Source organism: Rhinopithecus roxellana, chromosome 15 (genome assembly GCF_007565055.1).
Source record: "Rhinopithecus roxellana isolate Shanxi Qingling chromosome 15, ASM756505v1, whole genome shotgun sequence".
Lineage (NCBI taxonomy): Eukaryota > Metazoa > Chordata > Mammalia > Primates > Cercopithecidae > Rhinopithecus > Rhinopithecus roxellana.
The window spans coordinates 118380994-118403707 of record NC_044563.1 but is presented as its reverse complement, the minus strand read 5'-3'; the positions used below and the strand labels follow the sequence as shown (position 1 = coordinate 118403707).

At 36.9% G+C, this 22714-nt stretch overlaps 1 protein-coding gene across 12 annotated transcripts in view; it reads right to left on the bottom strand.

Moving 5' to 3' along the window:
- YAP1 (Yes associated protein 1) overlaps positions 1-22714 on the bottom strand; it is a 126649-nt gene that overhangs the window by 76914 nt on the left and 27021 nt on the right. The window lies entirely within an intron of this gene.

The following is a 22714-nucleotide window of genomic DNA, read 5'->3' as shown; positions in this document are numbered from 1 at the left end:
TTGCTACCCCAATATTTAAAATAGGAAAAACTTCATGGTGAATGGGCCAAGAATATGTTTTGTTAAAAATGAGATAAGAGTTCACTTAAGTGAAGATGACGGGCCTAGTTTAAGAGCTTTAAAAGGAGTTTGGTTTTCACCGGTAAGTAATGAAGAGATGCAGTAGGTAGACGCTACAAGTTTGAAGGCAAGGAATAGAAATGATAAAAATGTTTCTGGACCATTACTTCAACCTGCAGAGAGCTATCAGCTTAGAGAAAGAATGAACTAGAAGCCTGGACATGTGAACGGAGACCCTCCTGCCACAGGCCGAGCACTGCGCCCTGGGTACCTGCTGGCTGGCTGGGCTCTGAGAACCTGTGTGGCACTGCGACCTGTCAATAAATACCTCACCAGCAAAAAAAAAAAAAAAAAAAAAACCACAGAGAGAGAATGAACTAGAAAAGGAACTCAGCAAGTGTAGACATACTGGCTCCTAGGGGAAGAGAAGCAATATAATAATTTGGAAATAAAATAAAAATCTCATTCCTATAACCAAATGCCACAAAATATTAGTTGCTAAAAACTTTTCCATACAATTTTTACTTAAGCCATAAGACAGTCAGATCTGTCAATATAAACCAAAGCAAAGAATAAACAATATTTCTTAAGTATTAGTCAAAGCTCATCCTAATAAATTCTAAGACACACTTCAAATTCTTGGTTGTGTGTTTTATTTTCAAATGCTGAATTTATAACCCTTATTTAAGGAACACTGAATCAAAACGGGTTTTATAGTAATGAAAACACTGATGACTTTCTTGCATCTATCTTCAAAATTTAGGATTATAATTTTATAATGCTAATTTGTGAAAGCACTAGTAGGAGGTTAGTACTCGTGTAGGTTAGTAAAATAAATTACTAAAAATAATATACTAAGAAAGAGATTAACATTGATACTGTGATAAGGTTTGGAAACTTCAAAGAATAGATACTATCAATTCTTTCATATACCTGCTACTCAAGTGTGGGCCTTGGGCCAGCAGCACTGACCACACCCAGGAGCTAGTTAAAACTGCAGAACCTCAGGCTCCACCCAACCCACTGATGAAGAATCTACAGCTTAATGAGATCCTCTGTATTTTCGTTAACGTTTGAGAAGCACTGCCTTAGATACTACTTTGAGATTTGACCATCTACATTGTTTTAAGAATGACATATGAGTTAAGCATCCTCTGCAACTCTGTTTGTAAAATGATTCCATCTTCGTTAAAATCTAGAACTAGTATCAGTAGAATGAAGCTGTTTTTAAACTTAAACCTAACTATATTGTATCTTTTGTCCTCTTTTCATAATCTGTTTTTGAAAATACGTTTTTTCTAAACTAAAAAACTTGTAAAATCGATTTTTCACAAAATCCCAACAGTGTAATCAGATCGTTTGTACCTGTGCATAGCTACCTAACAAACTGGTTCCTTCCAAATCTGCTAAGATTTCGTGATGTCAGATGGCACAAATTAGGCGTTAGGAATTTAACATAATCTACAAACGATAAATAGAAGCTTTTTATGGACACTGCTAATATCATAATTAGAAACTTTTAAAAAAAATGCAGCTGTCAAGTGTTTAAGCCCTTAACACACCTTTAAGACCATCTTTGGCCGGGTGCGGTTGCTCACACCTGTAATCCAGCACTTTGGGAGGCCAAGGCAGGTGGATCACAAGGTCGGGAGATCGAGACCATCCTGGCTAACAGGGTGAAACCCTGTCTCTACTAAAAATGCAAAAAATTAGCTGGGCGTGGCGGCGGGCGCCTGTAGTCCCAGCTACTTGGGAGGCTGAGGCAGGAGAATGGCATGAACCCGGGAGGCGGAGCTTGCAGTGGGCCGAGATCGCGCCACTGCACTCCAGCCTGGGCAACTGAAAGAGACGCCGTCTAAAAAAAAAACGACCATCTTCATTGTGTTGTAAGGGGAAAAGAGAACGCGCTTTTGATGATAGTGACCTGCTCAGACACTGAATTTTTTCTGATAAAGGTGAACAAAGATAACATGACAAAAATGTGCTTTATGAGCCCAAAAGAGACATCTGGGCAACCAAGTCACCCATTTCCCTGAAGAAAAGTGAGAAAATTTAACTTAAATATATTTAAAACCCCAAAGCCTAATATTTAATGAGAAATCAAGTGACCAACTAGTTTCTTTTTTTATTAAGAAAAATTGCTTTTAGGAAACAGTAAGATTAAAACTGGAAAACCAGGAATAACATAAAATGCTGTGAAGAATGTTTTAAGCTTCTAATATTGTCAGACCCTCAAAATACTACGATGGCTGTAGTGGGAGTGGGCAGTCAGCCCAGATTTACTGCTCACTTATCAAGCCCATGTTTGCTGTGCAAGTGTTACTGAGTCACATGCTAGAGGCTGTTCCCAAACTAGCTAAACCTACACGCTGAATTGATTCTAGGAACAATGATACATTGTTCAATCTAATCCTTCCATGAGCCACAGTTCCTAAACCACAACTATATGCTTTTTATATTTGTATATGCCCACGGTGGACTATTTCTAGAACCTCAAAAATTCAGTGATTATGCAAATACTATATTTCCTTGATATGCATGACAAGACTTATACATTTTGCCTCTATGGTAATACGGTTTCTGCATTACAGGAAATCAGAATCTTAAATTGAAATTTAAATAATTAAGCTATCACTGCTGTTAATGAGTTAAAATTATGAACAAGTGTGAGCAGAAATTCATAAAATCAAAGATGACCATTTATTGTAAGTCTACAAACTGCACACCACACTATAATCTGACCCTATAGCTTTAGGTTTGATAAAATTAACATTTGCCCGCAAGCATGAAACCAATTTAAACACAACTTAACCATGCTGACAAATAAAAAAAGTGACATGCTGACATGTTTACATATAATACATCTCCCCTGAGAAATGATTACTCCCTAAGGAAGGGATGAGGATGGACCAGCCATGAGAATAATGCCAAAGCTCAAGTGAAGGCTTCCTGAAGCAAACACAGTTCTCTCAATCTTGATTCCAAATGGCGTTTATCTGAAGTTATGTTCAGCAAAATTGAACATCTTTTCCTAATGCCATAGTGACTGAGAATATTCCTCCCAAAAGTTCAACAATTGTATTTGTCCTGATTTCACGATATAGAAAATCATAGATATCATTAAAGTATGAACTGAAAACAAAGACTAGAATTCCAATTACAAGGTCCACCTAGCTCTCTTCGTAATAATCACCTTACCGGGAAAAGGGAAGAAAACAGAAATGGCAGAACTAAAAATAAAAGAAATTTAAAAACAGCCCTGAGAAATTTTAGTTACAGAAAGTCTACTGTGAATGTTTTTCAAAATGTGATTCCCAAACAACCTGCATCAAAATTAGCAGGGGAGACTTATTAGCACACCTGGGTATCTTTACAAATAACAGTTATTTTAGGAAAATAATTGACCTAGCAGTTTTACATGTTCTTTCATAATCTCGGATCCTTACATACAATATGACACTTATTTACCCAAATGAGCCAAATTAGGAATTCAACTTCTTCAAAAGATAGTTAGTGGTTTTCTCATGTTCTACTGTTTTGCTTAAACTGACATTCCTGAGCAAATACTATTTTAAATGGAACTACTACATGTCAGATGTCAAAAAGAAGTGAACTTTCTTATACAGGTTAGAGACACTGGCAGTATTACCTTTTCATTTTATAACTGTCAGTCTAGGTACAGAACAAAAACAAAAAGTGTGAAGATGAGACAAATGGATGGGTACCAACTCTGACCTCATTTGTCACGACAAAAACTTAGGAGTAATGCTCTCAACCAAGGACCAGTAAGGAAGACAGGTTGAGGCAGTCAAACAACGTTATAATCAGTGTTCTGTGGCCACATCAGACACCAGTGGCTTCCAAATAAGGATCTGTTCAGTCGGCTGGCTCATACGACTACAGTGAGGGAATCTAGTTACAAATCTGGAACCACATTCATTGTATATTTATGGTTACATTCAAATTTTCAACTGTTAACAACATAACAGGGCTTCAGCCACCCAAAATATTAATATAACACAAGTCTAACAGCCAGGGAAACATTTCCCAAAGGGTAATCACCAGGAAGAGAGTCAGGAAAATCCACACTAAACACTTCTTAGCTAAGTGGGCAAATGGTCTTCATCAAAATAAAGTGTATATGGAACTTGTAACATAAACTGCTGACACAACCCACTCCTCCTCCAGCCATTTTGATGAAAATAATACAAACAGAAAAGGAACCTTCTGTATTCTTTACCACTTACTTTTAACAAGTTTGGTTAACACTACAGAATGTCTTCAATCATCTAAAAAGATTCATATTGTTAGTAAAATAACTTGCGGAGGGACCCCAAAACATAAAACAATTTAACTTTTACATATTCTATACATAATGTATGTCAAATAATGACATGGTTTCTATACAAATAGATACTAAGCACAGTCTTAACTACTCAATAAATGATACAAAACATCTATTTTAATGATGTTTCATTATTTGTTAGATGTCATTTTAGGAAATGTTATTTAGATAACTTTGAAACTTTGCTAATGCTTTCAGGGCTTCCATCATCAGAAGAGAGGGCAGCACAGTGGTGGAAAGGCATTAGATTTATTTAAGTTGGGAGCTAGGTTACCCAATCTCAGTGAAGTAATTTGACTTTTCTGAACCTCTACTTAGCAGCTGTGATATACAATAGGCCACCATTAAACAGGAACAAATACTTCACCTATTGATTGCCTACTGTGCTGTGCAAAACTAAGCATGTTATCCATATAACCATTTTTAAAGTAAATAAAATAATACCTGATGTCAACACTGTTCAGTCTTTTGGCTCACATGTGTGCTGTGAGGGAATCATATTTAGCTACAAACCTAAAACCATATTCACTGCATATTTATGGCAACATTCAAGTTTTCAAATGTTAGTAACACACTGGGGGTTAAATTACCAATAAGTAACAAATTACTTTAAAGTAAGTAAAGGAACCCTTGGCTAAATAAAGGTTACTGGTGATAATAATAAATTAATGAATAAATTTTACATGTAGGACTATGACAGATATTAAGGCGGTTTACCAGATCTGTGGATTTCATATGTGGCAAAAGAGTGATGGGATTCTTTTAATCATGGCCAAAAATTCTTGCAATAGTCACCCATCATTCTTCCATTAATATCTCTTTGTATGAGTATAACATGCTGTGTTTTCTCTGTATATATGCATATACACACATACATATATACACACACACGCATGTATAATTCTTTTAAAAGAAAATAAATGCTAGACACTCATACAAATCAAGCTTACAGGACTGGCTTACTTAGAAGAGTCAGTAGTCTTTCAATACCAAATTATAAATACAGATTAAATGTCTCCTTTCTGTCTCCTCTGGATTTAACATGTTTACAGAGAGACAGTAAGAGAACACAGCGTGGTATAATCATACAAAGATACTTTAAATTCCCTAGGTCACCAGAATCAGAACATTTGTTCAGGCTGAAAACTAGGATTCAACTTGCTTTCTGTTAAGTTGCAGTGAAAAGTGATCCTGTCAGTGAAAATACAGCTTTCTTCTTTGAATCTCTCAAGTTAAATGACTATGAAATTCCATTATACTATGAAATATATTATCACCTTTTTGAGGGGAATTTTTATGGATATTGGTAGAAAATGTTACTAATAGTCACAGTCATGGTCATTAAAAAGAAATTATTAAAAAGGTTATACTGTAAATATTAAATAACATGATCACTTAGAGACTGCCTCAATCTATGAGACCCACGCTAGCAGGTTGGATCTTTAGTGTTACTTACATGAGGATTACACAGAGCGTGTGTTCACAGGTTTCTAGGTCTTATGGACTTTTTTTTCCTTTTTTTAAGAGTTCCTCTGTATGGAGAGGAATATTCTTCTAGTCTCTCATTAAGATGTCAGATGTCAAATGCCTAGCAGCTCACTAAGAATAAATTCAAGCTCTGGGAATCTAAAAAGTTAGTAAAAAGGCTGTTTACTAAATTGGAAGAAAGATAATTGAGTACAGCAAATATATTAGGAGTTTCATTGAAATTCTTTTCAAAATTCTTCCAATAGCTAAAAAGATTAATAATTACTGAGAAAGGTTCCTGAAGCAGAAACTCAATTTGGTTATCCACAGAACTCACTTCATTGAATTTCTAATTCACGTATAATAAATGCATAGAAAATAACTGATACTTTAATGCTGTATCAGAAAACACTCTTGGATTTTAAGGTGCGAAGACTGACATAGCTAAGAAATATAAAAGAAAGATGACTTCTCTACTATCTTTTTTAAAAAGAAGACAAAGTTCTATACACGTAAGAGCTTTCATAAAATGTTTTGTCCACTACAACTGTGGTGGGGAGGAGCAGTGGCAGAGTGGGCAGTGACTTTAACCATCTGTGGATCACTCATATCTGTGATACTGTGGAAAATTTTGGTCACTATTGCTCAAGACTGACATGTAACTGCTACACAAAAGATGAACTATGAAAATGGCTTAAGGGATGGAACAAAGAGTAGGCCTAATCGGACTTGGAACACCTCAGTCTATAAAGATGAAGTCCACGTGGAGATGTGACTAAAATCTAAGAGAAAAGGAAAACTGGAAAGTTCTCAAAATATAAAAAACACTTCACATCGGAAAGGAAACTTCACCCACAGATCACTATGTCATGTCTCCATGCCCTTGTTCACATAGTACCTCCGCCTTCAATTCCTTTCCCATCCCCACTCCTCTCCTGTCAAGTCTTTGAGGCCAGCTCAAACGTCCACTCTTAGGAAGGTTTCCCTGAGCTCTCTCAGCCTCCACACAGCAGCTAACAGATCCGATGCTCCCCTCCTGTATTTCTGAGGAAAAACCCAGAACACATATATTTCCAAGAAAGGCTGTTAAGTTTCCCTTTAATTGCCCAAAGACAGCCCAACTTACTTCTACTAATTGAAGCAAACACTAAAATATATTCAGATTACTCCGTTATGTTCCAGGCATAATCTGAATCTTTTGAAACACTCAATAGTTTAACCTTTTGAATGGCTTCATCTGGTGATTAAGCAAACAAAAATAGAATTGCTGAAATCGAAGGGCAAACTTACACAGAAGAATACAATGTTGGAAGGAAACTTGGAGACCACTGACCAACTGTTTCATTTTATACAAAAAGAAATGGACATTTAATTAAGGGCCCACAATGAGACTAAAACACATATTTTCACACTCACAGAGTAGCCTGGCTTTCCCTAGACAAAACCCAGACTTACCTCTCAAATCAATGAGGCTAATCTACAGAGGCCAGAGTGAAAGGCACATGGCTACCGCCTTACTTGTCACCTCCCCAACAACTGCTAACATCGGGGTCACTGGTAGAAGCAGCATCTATGACTACTTTCAGGTCAATGACTGAGAGGCTGAAAACTCACTACAAAGCTGTTTCCTCAGCATCTTACAGCTAGCTTTTCATTAGCCAGGTGAGAAATGGTTACTGAAGACTATATATGAACCAGATTGAATACAATAATAGTTCACTTATCCAGGCCATCAATAAAGACAGTATAGGCCCAAAGTTCCTTCACAGATAAGTGAAAGGACCTCTTCATTTGGACTCCCAGGTGCTTGGCATTTCCTATTAACTACTGTTTCTAATCTGTTGTCTTAAGTTATGGGGAAAATATCTGGTGGTTACACCGAAGCCTGTTTATTCCTGGACACACAGCTGTGCTCAATAATGTTGTCTGGCCTCAGTTAAGTGAGCTGTGATACACAGCTTATGGGATGACTGCTCCTCTTAACTTTGTAGCCCAATCCTCCCTCACTCTGTACATAATTAAAGCTTACAATGGTCGCTCAACCATGCCTGAGGTGATGGCACTAATGCAGGCAGAACTAGAATTCAAGTCTCCTGTCAATCAGCTTCTCTCCACAATCCCAACCCTCTCCATACCACCAAAGAAAACCACACGAAACCTAAGCCAAACAATATTATCTGAGCTACGGTTTGTCTAAAGCACTTACTGAACACCTACTAAGTGCCAAGTATTGCTGACATCAAAATGAATAACACATAGTCCTTGAACTGGAGGAGCTTATCTTCTAGTGGGAAAAATCCATAAAGATAAAACTTGAATACAAAATGATAGAGGTTAGAAAGGAATATAAAATGATCTATGAATGAATATAAAATGACAGAGGATAGAAAAAGGTTTAGGGTGTTTATGGAAAGGTTCTTGGTACAACCTAGCGATACAGAGGAGGACACATAAAGGTGATAGCCTCTGAAGGGAGTGCTGAAAAATCTATAAAATTAGCCAGCTAGAGAGACTGGAGAAGCATTCTTGAAAGACAGGCAAGGGGAAACCATGGGCTAAATTACAGAGATGTGATTTCTGTACCACTTAAATGAGAGAACCCAAGTACATTTCAACTAAACCCCTCTGGCTGAAAAAAGGCTTAACATGATTCTAGCAACCAAATGTATCTCCAGACATAGCCAAATGTACCCAGGAAGAAAAGGGACAAAATCATCCCTTGTTGAGAAGTACTGTTCTAGTCTTAAGAATAAAGACCATGTTCAGCTGGGCACTGTGGCTGAAGCCTGTATTCCCAGCACTTTGGGAGGCCAAGGCGGGTGAATGATGAGGTCAGGCATTCGAGACCAGCCTGGCCAACACAGTGAAACCCCGTCTTTACTAAAAATACAAAAATTAGTTCAGCATGGTGGTGCACACCTGTAATCCCAGCTACCCAGGAAGACAAGGCAGGAGAATCACTTGAACCTAGGAGGCGCAGACTGCAATGAGCCAAGATCGTGCCAATGCAATCCAGTAAGAGTGAAAGAGCAAGACTCTGTCTCCAAAAAAAATACTATTTGGATGTGTGTGTTTTCACTGAAAAAAGATTTGCATGTGTAAAAAATTTTTGACAAGGTTCTATTAATATTCTTAATATGTCTTAATATATTTTTTAATGTTTGAAGGTTTAAAGCATAAATTAAGCCAATACACGTATTTTTAAATTACTGCAAGCCATACACAATTCTATAGACATGTGGGGGCTAAAAAATGAGTAGTAGAAGACAGAATCCCTGCACTCGAGGATGTCATTTAAAGGGAGAAAAAGAGGGTGAAACCATTAGACAATCAAATACATTATATAATGCAGGCTTAACTTGGTAACTAAACTATTTGAGAATAGATTTTATATCTCGACAATTTGCTGTGTAAGATAACTAAGCACTATGTCATCACTTTAAAATCTCCCAAGACACTGACTGGCAATACTTTACTTGGCCAAAGATCAAAACATTCTGAAACTTCTTGGTTGGCAGACAAAAGACAAGAGACACTAAAACGATACCTCTAATTTCTGTGTAAAGTAGTAAGCAGGCCGGATGCAGTGGCTCACGCCTGTAATCCCAGCACTTTGGGAGGCCGAGGCAGGAGGATCACCTCAGGTCAGGAGTTCAAGACCAGCCTGGCCAACATGGTGAAACCTCGTCTCTAGTAAAAATACAAAATTAGCCAGGCATGGTGGCGCATGCCTGTAATCCCAGCTACTAAGGAGGCTGAGGCAAAAGAATCGCTTGAACCCAGGAGACAGAGGTTGCAATGAGCTGAGATAGCCTCATTGCACTCCAGCCTGGGCCACAGAGCAAGACTCTGTCTCAAAAACAAAACAAAAAAAACAAAAAAACAAAAAAAAAACACCACTCAAAATCTCTTTTTTAGCAAATATCAGTAGAGGAGTGAAAAGATATGCTCCAGTAATCTGTATTTCTTCATATATGCAATTAGTTAATGAATGTTCCTGAGCAACAACTATGGGCAAAGTCATCATGCCAGGTGATGTGAGGTACAGAATAACGGAGATCCAGTCTCTAACTGGAGTCCAAAGTTGCAACAGAACAAGGAAGAGGAGGAAAATAAATTTAATCTTTTATGTGACTGAAAACAAAGGTATTCATCGTTCCTTTCCCAAATTCTTCCTACTTTTCCATGATCACAAAAGCAATATTAAGTTACTTACATATCATTTCTGTTTTTACTTTCTATACTCAGCAATAACAAGTTTGGCCAATCATTCAGATACACCTTACTTAAAGTGTACTCCCTGCTGCACAAGCCACATCTTCAACACAATTCATGTTAGTCTTTCCCCTCCCTTGACAACAAACCTGCCTTCCCTCTTTCATCCATCTCCTGGCTTAACATTCATTTTGAAACCATTATCTCACCAGCTTCTTTTCTCTCTTGAAGGTGTCCTATCAATTTCTAATCCAGTATACATATCATATCCATTGTATTCCATCTCCCTGTACAAACCATGCCTCTTTCTTCTCTTATCCTACAGCTCCTTCAAAGCCTGGCTCTAAAATATGTCTGTTCAGGAAGTTGTAGGTTGACCCCAATGGCTGGTGATCTCCTATCTAAATGCGCTCAGGTTACATAGCATTAATATACCTTCAATTTGTTGCTTTATAGGAACAAGATTTCCTCCAAATCCTCCAGTATTGCATTTTGCCCAGAAGGGTCACTTTAATAACCAAAAGGAACTCATATTTCAAACTGTAACTAACAAAAACTACATAGCAACACATGAAGAGGTAAAAGATATCAAAATACCACACAAAGTAGTAAAAATGTAGTATTTTAACAGGCTCTATCATATGCAGCTAGTGGAACAACAAACAGTTATAACTGTACTAGAGAACTGTTTGGCAATATTCAAAGATTATAGTTAAACAGTCTGAAAATATACAGCCAATATGTTAGCAATGGGTTACGAGATCATTTATTTGTTCTTTTGGCTTTTATATATTTTCAAACATTTCCTCCTATATTAAATCTCTACATGTGCAATAAAAGGCATAATTTGTAATATGTTCTTAAAAGTAGATTGATATAATGACCAAGAACAGACAGAAGGTGAGGAAAGGCATTTCAGATACTGATGTCCAGAGAACAGTAAGATCAATACTATCTTAAAAATATATTGAATAAATACCTTATAATGATTCTAGTGCTCTATGGCTACCCTCGAGTTGACACCAATACTGAGTATCATGAACTCTCATGGGTTCCTTAAACCAGACACATTAATGCCATCCAAAAATCATCAGCGTGAAGAACACTTTAAGTACATGGGATTTACTGAACTGAGTGAACCACCAATAAACCATGTAAGTCTTTGTTATAGCTCTTGTTTTTTCAGTTCTTGTCTATTACACAAGATTTCTCAGATAAACTTAATCCAAAGCTTCTCTTTTTGCAAAAACATAAGTGTCATAAATGGACACTTATTTCAGCTCTCAAACTAATGATCTTCTTAGGCTCCCCCAAAGCCTTGAAACCATGTGTTTATAGACAAGTCAGATGTTTACTTGCAGCTTAGAGATCAAAGCTGCAATTTCTTATAAGTCAACTAAGAAACACCAAAGTTTCCCAATTTTAAGCATGCTCTATTAACTTCATATGTTATAAAACTGGCTAGAATTTTAAAACAGAGTAAAACCATTCAAAATTCTTAAGTGTCTAATACAGACTGTACTCTGTTAATTATTCTAAATAACCAAGGATAGCCATAAAGTTAACATAAATCTAGAAAATTCAAAGATGCTTTCAAAAATCCTTTGTAAAACTTTAACTTCCACAATACACTCCAATAATTTCTAAAATCTACATAGTAGACATTTTCTTCTCCTTTTACATGACTATCATTCTAATATCTCTAATATGCCAGTTTTTAAAGCCCGTGGTATAGCTGGCAGAGAAATGGTGTGGTTAACATGAAGTAATATGTACACGTTTACGAAATGTTTAGTAAAAGCTGCTGAATATAATTAAAATACGTAAGCAAAGGACAGCTAATGATCTAGTTTTAAGATAACTTAATGGTGGAATAAAAGAATGGTAGAGAAGAAAGACTTCCTAAAAACCCCAAAAATAAAAATAATGTCACAGAGGCTCTGCCTGTGTAGAAGCCATTCTCAGGGGTGGAGATCCAGTGCTGAAACTGATTCTGCCTGTACTTCTTGTTCAATAACTTGGTCATATTATTTAATCTTTAAACTTCCTCTCCTCATCTGTAAATAGGGATAATGTGCACCTGCCTTAAGCATAAAAGGTGCTCAATGTTAGTTCATTTCCACCAGAGTTTGGATTTCAGCAATTAAATTTAATAATTTCAAAAGGTAGAAAACACTAGAAAGATGATCTTGTTAGCCCTCAAACTCCAGCACGTACATGTAGAAATTTACTATAATATGTTTATCTCTTCATAGTATCAGAATAGAGACTAGAATTTACATCTAAAGATGACTACTGGAGTGCTCTGGCATATTACACTATAAATCCTCATGAGGCTATAATGAGGATTACATTAAAAAAAATGCAGCTAAAGCACAAAGCGCAGACCTGGTTAAATAAACATTCAAATACATTTTAGTATATAATAGTGGTTACATGGGCTTTGGTGCCAGATTAACAGAGCTAGAATCCTAAGTGTGCCACTTCTTAGTTCTATGATTTTGGCTGAACTGTACCCTAGCTTTCTCAAAAATAAAATAGAGATAACAGAGTTACTGTGAAGACTCACTGAGTTGCACCAAAAAAAGGAATTAAAGCAGTGCCTAGCACACAAGAAGAACTCTTTAAATGCTAGTCATTATTGTTATTATTGATAGATTTCAGAACAAATCATGCCCTTGAAATTCCCCTGAATACAGTAAAAGCCAGATACAGTATTTTAAATCCGCTTAACAACATTTGAGCATAATGAGTTGCCGTGCTGGAAGAGGAATTAGAGATATGGACCCAACGAAGAATTCAAGTTCCAGAAGCAAGGCAAGTACAGAATCTCAATTCTGCACCAGAATGGAAGTACCTTGTTTAATCAAAACTAAGACCCCATGAATTACAAGAAGTACCCTAATTTCAGAGGTTAAAATGTAAAAAATAGACATATTAGAGTTGAGGAAATGCTATAGGAATAAAAATGAGTGAAGTAATGCTATGAAAGTTGGGATGAGGGAGGGGTTCAAATGTTATTAGTATGACCTCCAGGAAAAAAACTGTGACACATTTGAGTTAGAACTGAGCCTTAAATGATAAAGTAAAAATGAGGGGTGTGTTAAGACCTTCTCAGGGTAAGTAGCCGAAGTAGTAAGAGCATATATAATGCTCCAATGCATGCATGAATATACAACATGCAGAAGAGGTGCATCTCTTTAGTGCACTTGATTGGTGGTGTCTCACAGGCAGGGAGAGAGGAGTGAGGAGAAGAGGTGGCAGATGGAGATGAGGCTAGAGGCCAGGGCATGGTGGCTCACGCCTGTAACCCTAGCAGTTTGGGAGGCCTAGGTGTGAAGACTGCTCGAGTTCAAGACCAACCTAGCCAACATAGTGAGTTCAAGACCAACCTAGCCAACATAGTGAGACCCTGTCTCTATCTGTTTTTCATTAATTTAAAGAGAGGGAGAGATGAGGCTTCTTAGAAAGGTGATGTGGGGCCAGGCTATGGACCTTAATCTGTAGGTGGTTGTTGCATGACTTGTCCAAGTACATTACTTGTATGTAATTTAAATAACTTAACTAAGTAAACTGATTCCTTGACATACTGACTTAACTAACTTGACCTAACTGAATTTTGATCAAATGATCTGTCTTTACTATCTGGGTCAAGGAAGAGGGTTTCTCTTTCAGTCTCTCTGGCAGATGGCAGTTTCATAGCCACTTATGTCCTGAAAGACTTCAAGACAGTCAGGAATCAAAACACTGCAAATATTGGAAAGTCCAATGAGCAAAATGAGTGAGCAAAGGAGTAAGGAAAGTAGAAATATATATAAGGCATCTTGGATCTGAGAATAGGAATACTGAATTTATGAAGTATTATTAATCCTGTCCATCAGATGGAAACTTGTGAAGCTCACTAAGTTCTGATTTTGAACAGTTCAAACTAATAGGTTAAATAATACAGTCAACATTTTACATTTACTGCCTCACAAATAACCTAATTCTTTACTTGTCCTAATAATGTCTTTTACCTTCCATTTTTTTCTCAGTTCAATATTTATAGTTTATAGAACTTAGGTCTCCAAGTATTAGAGACCTAGATGATACAATTATTATAGGTTTCTTATCAAATTGGTTACATTTAACATTAAAAATGGACACTTCTTTCCACAGTGTCTTTCCACATTTGATAGCAACTTCTATGGGGCAGGAACAGAAGCAGGTCATACATATCAGTGGTATTTCTGATATACCAGAATTCCTTCATGAACTCTTTAAAGAAATTACTCACATTACACCTCCCTTTATCCCTACAAAGTAATACTGCTTGGCCACTCAAAACCCAATTGGTGAGATTCTCACCAATTACTGGAGAACACCAAAAGCACTGAACTGAACTCCAATCATTAGGCAGAGCACTTCTATTCTTAGGAAAAGGAAGGGTATGGTTCAGTTGGCAACAGTCCTGGCCTCTGGATCAAGAGGTCACAGTCTCACATTTCACATACGAACTCCGGTTTACAACTCTTGCTAATACTCCTGCAGAATAATTCAAGAGGCATTAAATGACAGCCCTACCAAAAACCAAGTATCCAGTAAAACTTCAAACCCAGAAATATAATATAGAAACAAATTTGATATACTAATCCTTCTTTTAAACAAAAGACTCTGTGCTCAGAAATAGCCAAGGGCGGAGGGAAGGAGAAGGAGAGAGAGAGAATGAGTGTGTGTGTGTGAGCGTCTGTGTGTGTGTTTTGGCCAAAGGTAGTATAAATGAATTATATTGCATAACTACATCGACACGTTTTTAAACACTAACCTATTCCAAAAAGGGTAAGGCAACATTTGCAATATTAAAAGTAAGCTTCTGGTCTCTTAAACATTTCTATTAAATAATTTAACTTCACGCTAGGCTGGTGGGCTAAAAATACAGAAAAAATTCTTGCAGAAATGAGATGCCATATCAAGTGATTTCATGTGAACAATCTACAAGCACACAACTCAGACAGGGTGGCACCAAGTGATTAACAGCCCTTTACAAAAATAGATAAATAATGTTGCAATACATGAGCTCTCATTTGAAATACTAGGCTGAATTCCTGAAAGCAGAAGCTTATTCGGTTCTTTAAAAATATGCATCCTAATAAAATCAATAAGCCACATTACCAACTCATACAACCGCTGACTTACTTTAAATACCAGAGGTTCTAAAATGGCATAAGGTAAATTTCTTTACATAAATTAATTTTTTTCTCCAATTTAAATAATGCAATTGAATATGTATTTTACTCCTATAGGAATAATTTGGCTCTAAGAGCATGACAAGAACTATATAACCTGAACCAATTCTGTACATAGTTGAGAAAATATTACTGGGATTTCTCTATGTATATAGGTATAAAATAGCGTTTCTACAATGCCAAGAATTTTTACTTTTCATTAAAAATGAGTTTCTCTGGTATCATTACTTTCAGTGCTCAATCAGCTATACTTACGGACTCTTCATCACAGGTCCGGAGTCAGAAAACACCCTGGAGGTCATCCTGTCTCTTCTCAGGCTATACTGCCAAGGTTGGAATGCCCTCTACAAATACCTGTCAGCCTCTACATTTGCTTAATTTTCTTTACACGTCTTTATGATGAAGGCCACTTTATCTAAATCAGGTACTGTGAAAGAAATCATTCCTATTGCTTATCATTCCCAGAAGTGGGACATTCCAAGCAGGACAGTTCCATTAAGGAGGTTACGACAAATGACTGTCAATTTGAATTTGCTACTGCTTTCACAGTTGTCATACAAAAACTGAGCAACACAAGCATAAATGAAATCTTTATCAACTTCTAAGTCAATGTGTAAGTACTAACAAGTAATCTGTTCGATTAAAACACTGGTTTTCAGATAAAACAAGATGGGTATGTATCCTTCCTTTCTTGCCTACACTCTGTGACCCGCTGTTAGCAATAAACAGTCAGGTAATAAAGGGAAATATATATATATGGCCCTTTATAGTTTATGTAGTAGTAGTATCACACATTATCACACATACATAAAATAATCAAGGAAACTTGAGGGTTGGGGCAGAGATGGGGGGTGTGCTGGCTAATGCTGGTGAACATTTCCACATTTTTATAATGAGGGTCCACCCATCTCACGGCCTGATGGATGTATTTGATGATATGAAAACGTACATACAATTGTATCTTGAATCTGAAAATTTTCCAGTTCATTCAACAACTATTTGGTAAGTGGACGGATACATCAGAATCACCTGGTGAGCTTCTGCATCAGTACTTAATTCTTCCTTATTCATGCTACTTCTTTTAAGGAACATAGCAAGCACCCCAGTTTAATTCAACAAGTATTTACTGATCACCAAATGAGTAAGTACGCCATATGAGACACTACAGAAAACACAGTATAGTCTGTATTTCTCTTAACCTATGCCGAAACTTGTTGAAGGACAAAAACAAAAGAAAACAACAACAAAAAAAACTTTTAATGGTCGTAGAGAGGCAGCCATAGGGTCACAGAAACTGTTCCTGCTTTGGAGTGACACAGACCTGGATGGGTGAACCTATTTAAGTTACTTCACCTCTTCAAAGCAGACCTCCAATTTATAAAACAGGTAACTATGAAGAGGATTAAAAGAGATAACACAGGCCGGGCACACGGTAGCTCACGCCTGTAATCCCAGCACTTTGGGACGCCAAGGCAGCGGATCACAAGGTCAGGAGATCGAGACCATCCTGGCTAACACGGTGAAAGCCTGTCTCTAATAAAAATACGAAAAATTAGCCGGGCGTGGTGGCGGGTGCCTGTAGTCCCAGTTACTTGGGAGGCTGAGGCAGAAGAACGGTGTGAACCCGGGAGGCGGAGCTTGCAGTGAGTGGAGATCATGCCACTGCCCTCCAACCTGGGCGACAGAACAAGATCCTGTCTCAAAAAAAAAAAAAAAAAAAAAAAGAGAGATAACACATGATAAGAGACTACACCTAAGTATTTAAGACACAGTTGCTCTCACTTTAAAGCAGTAATATCAAATGCAGGACATAAAACAAATGTTATATGCTCAAAAGGAACCTCCTTTAATATCCAATTACTAAAAAAAAGTTTGAAAATATATTATTAGCAACAAATGGTTCTTTGAAATTAAATCTAAGTATATACATCATTACCCTACTCATAAAATATAAAAATTCTTCCATATACTTGAAGGGATAAAGCAGCTAATCATCAGCAATTTTCATTATTGCCCTGAATAGTTTTTTAAAAAAAATCCTAAGTTTTACTTGACAATCCAAATAATTTAAAACTGAAACTGATTGTAAAGAATAAATTCTGAAAGCTATGGAAAGTGACACACACAAAAATTCTGAGTTGTACTTGACAATCAAAACAGTCTAAAACTAAAACTGACTGTCAAGAATAGATTCTCAAAGCTATGGAAAGTGTCCGGCTATGCCATGGCTCTGACATCAATGAATAGCTCTTCCCTCAGAAGACTGAAAATGGCCCTATTTTGGCTGTCAGGAATGGTGACTGCCTCAGTCTTCATGCTAAGAGAGAAGTACAAATCAGTAACAGCTGCAAGTTAAAATCTCAAACTTCTTTAATTTCTTTTCTACAGTTTGACAGATAATCAACAATTTGTGATGTTGGTATTTTCTCAAACAGGACAGATATTGCTTAAAATCACTTTGCATTCTTACCAAAACTACAACCAAAATCTAATCATTGATTCTTTCTCTAGAAAGGTTGGCCCTCTCTTTTTCAGCCCTAAATATCAACTCACTCTTCATTTCTACCTAAATTCTATAATGTCACTGTTAGAGCTTTTACTCTTCATTTTCCTCCAAAATATCGGTTAAGTCACAGTAAGAAAAATCCTTCTGAAAATACTCTTCCTATTACTAAGTCTTCTGGATTAATGGTAACATTTATATATTAAACTTATTATACTTTATTCTAACTGAAAAACACTGCAAATACAATGTTATCACACCAGAAAATACTTACATATATAGACCTGGGAATTCACAGGAAATTTTTTGTTGAATTTCACAGCATTTTACAGCTGGAAAGGTTCTTACGAATCACATATCCAATCCCCGAATTTTACAAATGAGGAAAACAACGCTCCAGAATTCAGTCAGTAAAGCAGCCGGCACAACACATTCTTAAATATCTATTGCATACCAGACACAATATGCTACATGCGTAAGACATAAGGGTGAGCCCAATGGACCTCACCACATCTAGTGGAGGAGAATAAGCAATCAGGCAGCTAAAATTCAAATGAGAGGGAATTTTTTTAACCAAATGTAGAAATACTAAAATTATGTGTTATAAAACCATCAAAGATAAAGCAAAGTCAACAAAAGGATTCAATATAGAATAAAATCCTATTCTGTCTATTCTTATCCATCATCCAAATACAACCAAAGACCAAACTTCTCCAAGAATTCCAACACAGAAGAAAGTCTCTCTTTTTTCCCCTCCCTGAGTTCCTAAGCTGTATTACTTAGGGCTTACCACGTTGTTTAGCGCCAACTAGATATTTTTTCATGCCACTTCTTACCGTTACACCCATCTTGCCTCCTAAGGACAGGGACTGCATCACTCTCAATCCCTGTCCCATAGCTCTGAGCATGGTGCTGAAGCTTTATGAAGACACCAAAACAGATAAAAATAACTCAATGCTTCTGAAATGACTGGAAATAACATCTAAAAGTGGTTCTCAACTTCTTTTTGGTGAGCATTCATATTGTGCTGTATCACTATGCTAGGCACAAAGGACACAACATCAAGTCTAAAGTGAAAATTCGTATTCCCAATGCGGCCTAGTCATGAAAGGCAAGGAGGGACTCCCAAGGCAGACTTTAGACAGGAAAAATCTAGGAAGACTCCTTAGGGGAATTAACATCTGAGCTGAATCTTAAAGGAATGTGTATTTCATTTAAGTAGTTCCGGAAAAGATGGGGGTGAGGCACAAAAGTGAGGCAACAACATCTAAGGACCAGTTCCCAAAAGCCACCATTTAGTGAAATAGAAATGTCCTCAATTTATGTAACAGAACCAGAAAATTTATCTCAGTTATAACTGCCACAGTTAAGAAACTCACCATTTCACCCAACCTTACTGAAACCCACGTGAATTTAGGGATTAAGATGCCTTTTTTTTTTTTTTAAACGGAGTCTCACTCTAGGCTGGAGTGAAACAGCAGGATCTCAGCTCACTGCAACCTCTGCCTCCCCAGGTTCAAGTGATTCTCCTGCCTCAGCTCCCCCAAGTAGCTGGGATTACAGGTGTGCACCACCACACCTGGCTAATTTTTGTATTTTTAGTAGAGACAGGGTTTCACCATGTTGGACAGGCTGGTCTCAAACTCCTGACCTCGTGATCTGCCCGCTTCAGCCTCCCAAAGTGCTGGGATTATAGGCCTGAGCCACCATGCCGGGCCTAAGATGCCATTTTTAAAAGGCCTAGTAATTTGGGGGACATCCTTCAATGACACTATTCTTTCTCTTTTTAGTGTGTGTTGCTATCATGCGTAGTTGTGTTGGCATGGGCGGGGGTGCTGAAACAGATTAAAGAAATACTTCCCTTTTATAGAATGCCCATATGACTTTTAAATATCCTAGATTATTATATAAAATATGAACACTTTCAAAGAATCTTAATTTAGAGCAGATTTCAATCCTTAAAACATAATTCCTATCAATTGATGCTTTCTTGAAATGAAAATCATAGATACTGCTAAAAACTAATTTTCTAGTAGTTACATAAAATTTTCCCAAAATTGAATTTTTTCCAGAACAATGGAAAAATACAGATTTTTTTTTTAACAGGGACAGAGAATACCATGCAACACCACCCAATTTTTTTACACTGTCAGACTACATACAGAAAACCTACCATGCTTTAAAAGTTTGACACCAAAATGTGAAAATGTAAGATTCACAGGTTAGAAGAGTCCTATTTAGGATAAACCCCTGTTAATATTGTCCTGAGCAGATAAAAGCTCATTGATTTTCAGTTCATCATTTGCTGATACCAAATAAAATTTTCCAGCCAAATTCAGATAAGCCAATTTCATCCTTTGATGATAAAAAACACAATTAGGCCACTTATTTTCATTTTCTGTCACCATTTAAAAAAAAAAAAAGCTCACAAACCCCTACACAGAAATAAATGATGTTTTATAGATAGGCAACAAAGGTATCTAAAATCTAAAATCAAATTCCCCTCATAGATTCCAGGTCTACAGGATATAATTTCTTTGAGAGACAACCCAACTTCTGTTTTTATAAGCGTAAGTAAAACTGCTGGAAAAAGTCTGCATTTTATGGTAAGATGATTTCATTTTAAGTAACTAAAAGGGGATAGGGGATGGGGGAATCATTGTATTCTTAAATGCTGAACAACTTTCCAAAAACCCAAAAACTAGTTTATATCCTATAACTGCTTAATAATCTACCAGTTAACAAAGTAGGTTTAGAATGCCTGAAACTCTCTGCTCTTTAAAAAGTAGGCAACTGATAAACACTGCAGAGGGCAAACTTTGCACAGCAGTAGTTCTGAACTCACTCCACACAGGCTGCAGGATGGGGGCTTGAGTGACTGTTGGCCTGCAATCACGGACTTGCTCAGCAACTTTGCTATAATAGCTTCAAATTGCAGGCCTGAGGAAATGCTCCATAAATAGCTGCTCTTTTTTCTTGCAAAGCCTCTTCATAGACCCAATACAACTCCACTACCAAAAATGGAGGAGTCACCATGGACTTTTTTTTTTTTTTAAGTCAAGAGAACAACTAGGAATATCCTGCTAATCATGTTACTCATTTTGGGAGTATGAATCACAGTGCCGAAATCTGATTCACTGTTTAAATTCAACTTTTGGATAACAAAAAATTACAATGGACTAAATCAGTTTTTATAATCACTCAATTTTATGAAGAGAAAAAAAAACTTGTTTTCATGGGCCTTTAGAAAAAGACATATATGCTTTGTTTTTGAAATTAAATGTTTAAGAATGTGTTAATTACCCTCCAGTGAAGCAGTGCTCCTTAAGTGTTCATTCATAAGAAACCTGAATACGTGTGGTGTAATCACAGAAAACATTTCTGGGAAGCAAGAACCACAGGAATATAACAATCATCCTAAAGCCACTGCAAGTATTCGCCTCCTGCATTACTTTACCTATATTTGTGTATATAAATACCCACATACACGTACGTAACTTGATAACTCAGGTAATTTACTAGTCTGTAAATTAACTGAAATGTTCAATGAAGAGCAAATAAAGTCTAATCCATCAGTAATAACAATGAACACTTTTCTCAACTTAATTGAACTCAGGGAGGGAGAGAAAGCAACAAAATAATTAAATGAAACACAGGTAACAGAAAATCCAGGATCCATTTCTGCTACAGTCTTCCATTTCAGTTCATGCTTAAACTAATCCACAACAGAATGTGGTAGAAGTGAAATTGTACAGTGGCCTCAGGAGGCCTTAAAGCTTCCACCTTCCTCCTCTTGGAATGCTCCCAGCAACATGTAAGGAAGCTTGGACTAAACAGATGAATGATGAGAACATGTGAAAAGAAAGGCCCAGATGAGCTGGCACCAGATATTTGAGTACGAGACCTTCCTAGACCCTCCAGCCCCAATATAGCTGCCAGACACAGATACATGAGTGACTTCAGGCAATATCAGCAGAACTGCTCAGCTGAGCCCAACTCAAATGACCAAATTACTACTTGAAGCCATTAATTTTTTGCACAGTCAGTTAATAAAGCAATAGATAACCAATGTACCAAAGAACTTAGTTCCCTACTAGCTGGGCGCAGTGGCTCATCCCTATAATTCCAGCACTTTGGGAGGCCAAGGCAGGTGGATCACGGGGTCAGGAGTTTGAGACCAGCCTGGCCAACATGGTGAAACTCCGTCTCTACCAAAACACAAAAATTAGCCAGGCATGGTGGTGCATGCCTGTAATCCCTGCTACTCAGGAGGCTGAGGCAGGAGAATTGCTTGACCTTGGGAGGCGGAGGTTGCAGTGAGCTGAGATGGCACCAGTACCCTCCAGCCTGGGAGACAGAGCAAGACTCCATCTCGGAAATTTAAAAGAAGAAAAAAAAAAAAGAACTTAGTTCCCTTTCACCTCTCCAAAAATCAGTTAATTATGAGTTGTGTTGTAAACATTTTAAGAAGATCTTATAAGGTTAATAATATTGAGAAAAGGAACTCCATAACTTTAAAAAAAAAAGAAAAATAACTCAGTGACTCTAACAACATGTGAAAAATATTTAGAACTAAATCAGCCCACAAGAACATGTGTGTGTGCTAATAGTTTCAATAAAACATTTAATCTAAAAAGTCACATTTAACTTGGCTTTACTGTGATTTCACATGCAGCAGGGACAGACAGCAAAGTCTTTTAAACATTCTGTATTTTTCATGTTATTTTTTCTCAAAATTTTATGAAAATTCTTCACACACAGCAAAACTGAAAACTTGCACAGCGAACATTCATATACCCATCACCTAAATTTTACCCATGTTACTTTGATAAATTTGTTAACAAGGATATTAAAAAATTATACGGCACCCAGTTTAAAAATGAATATCCCATAAACTCA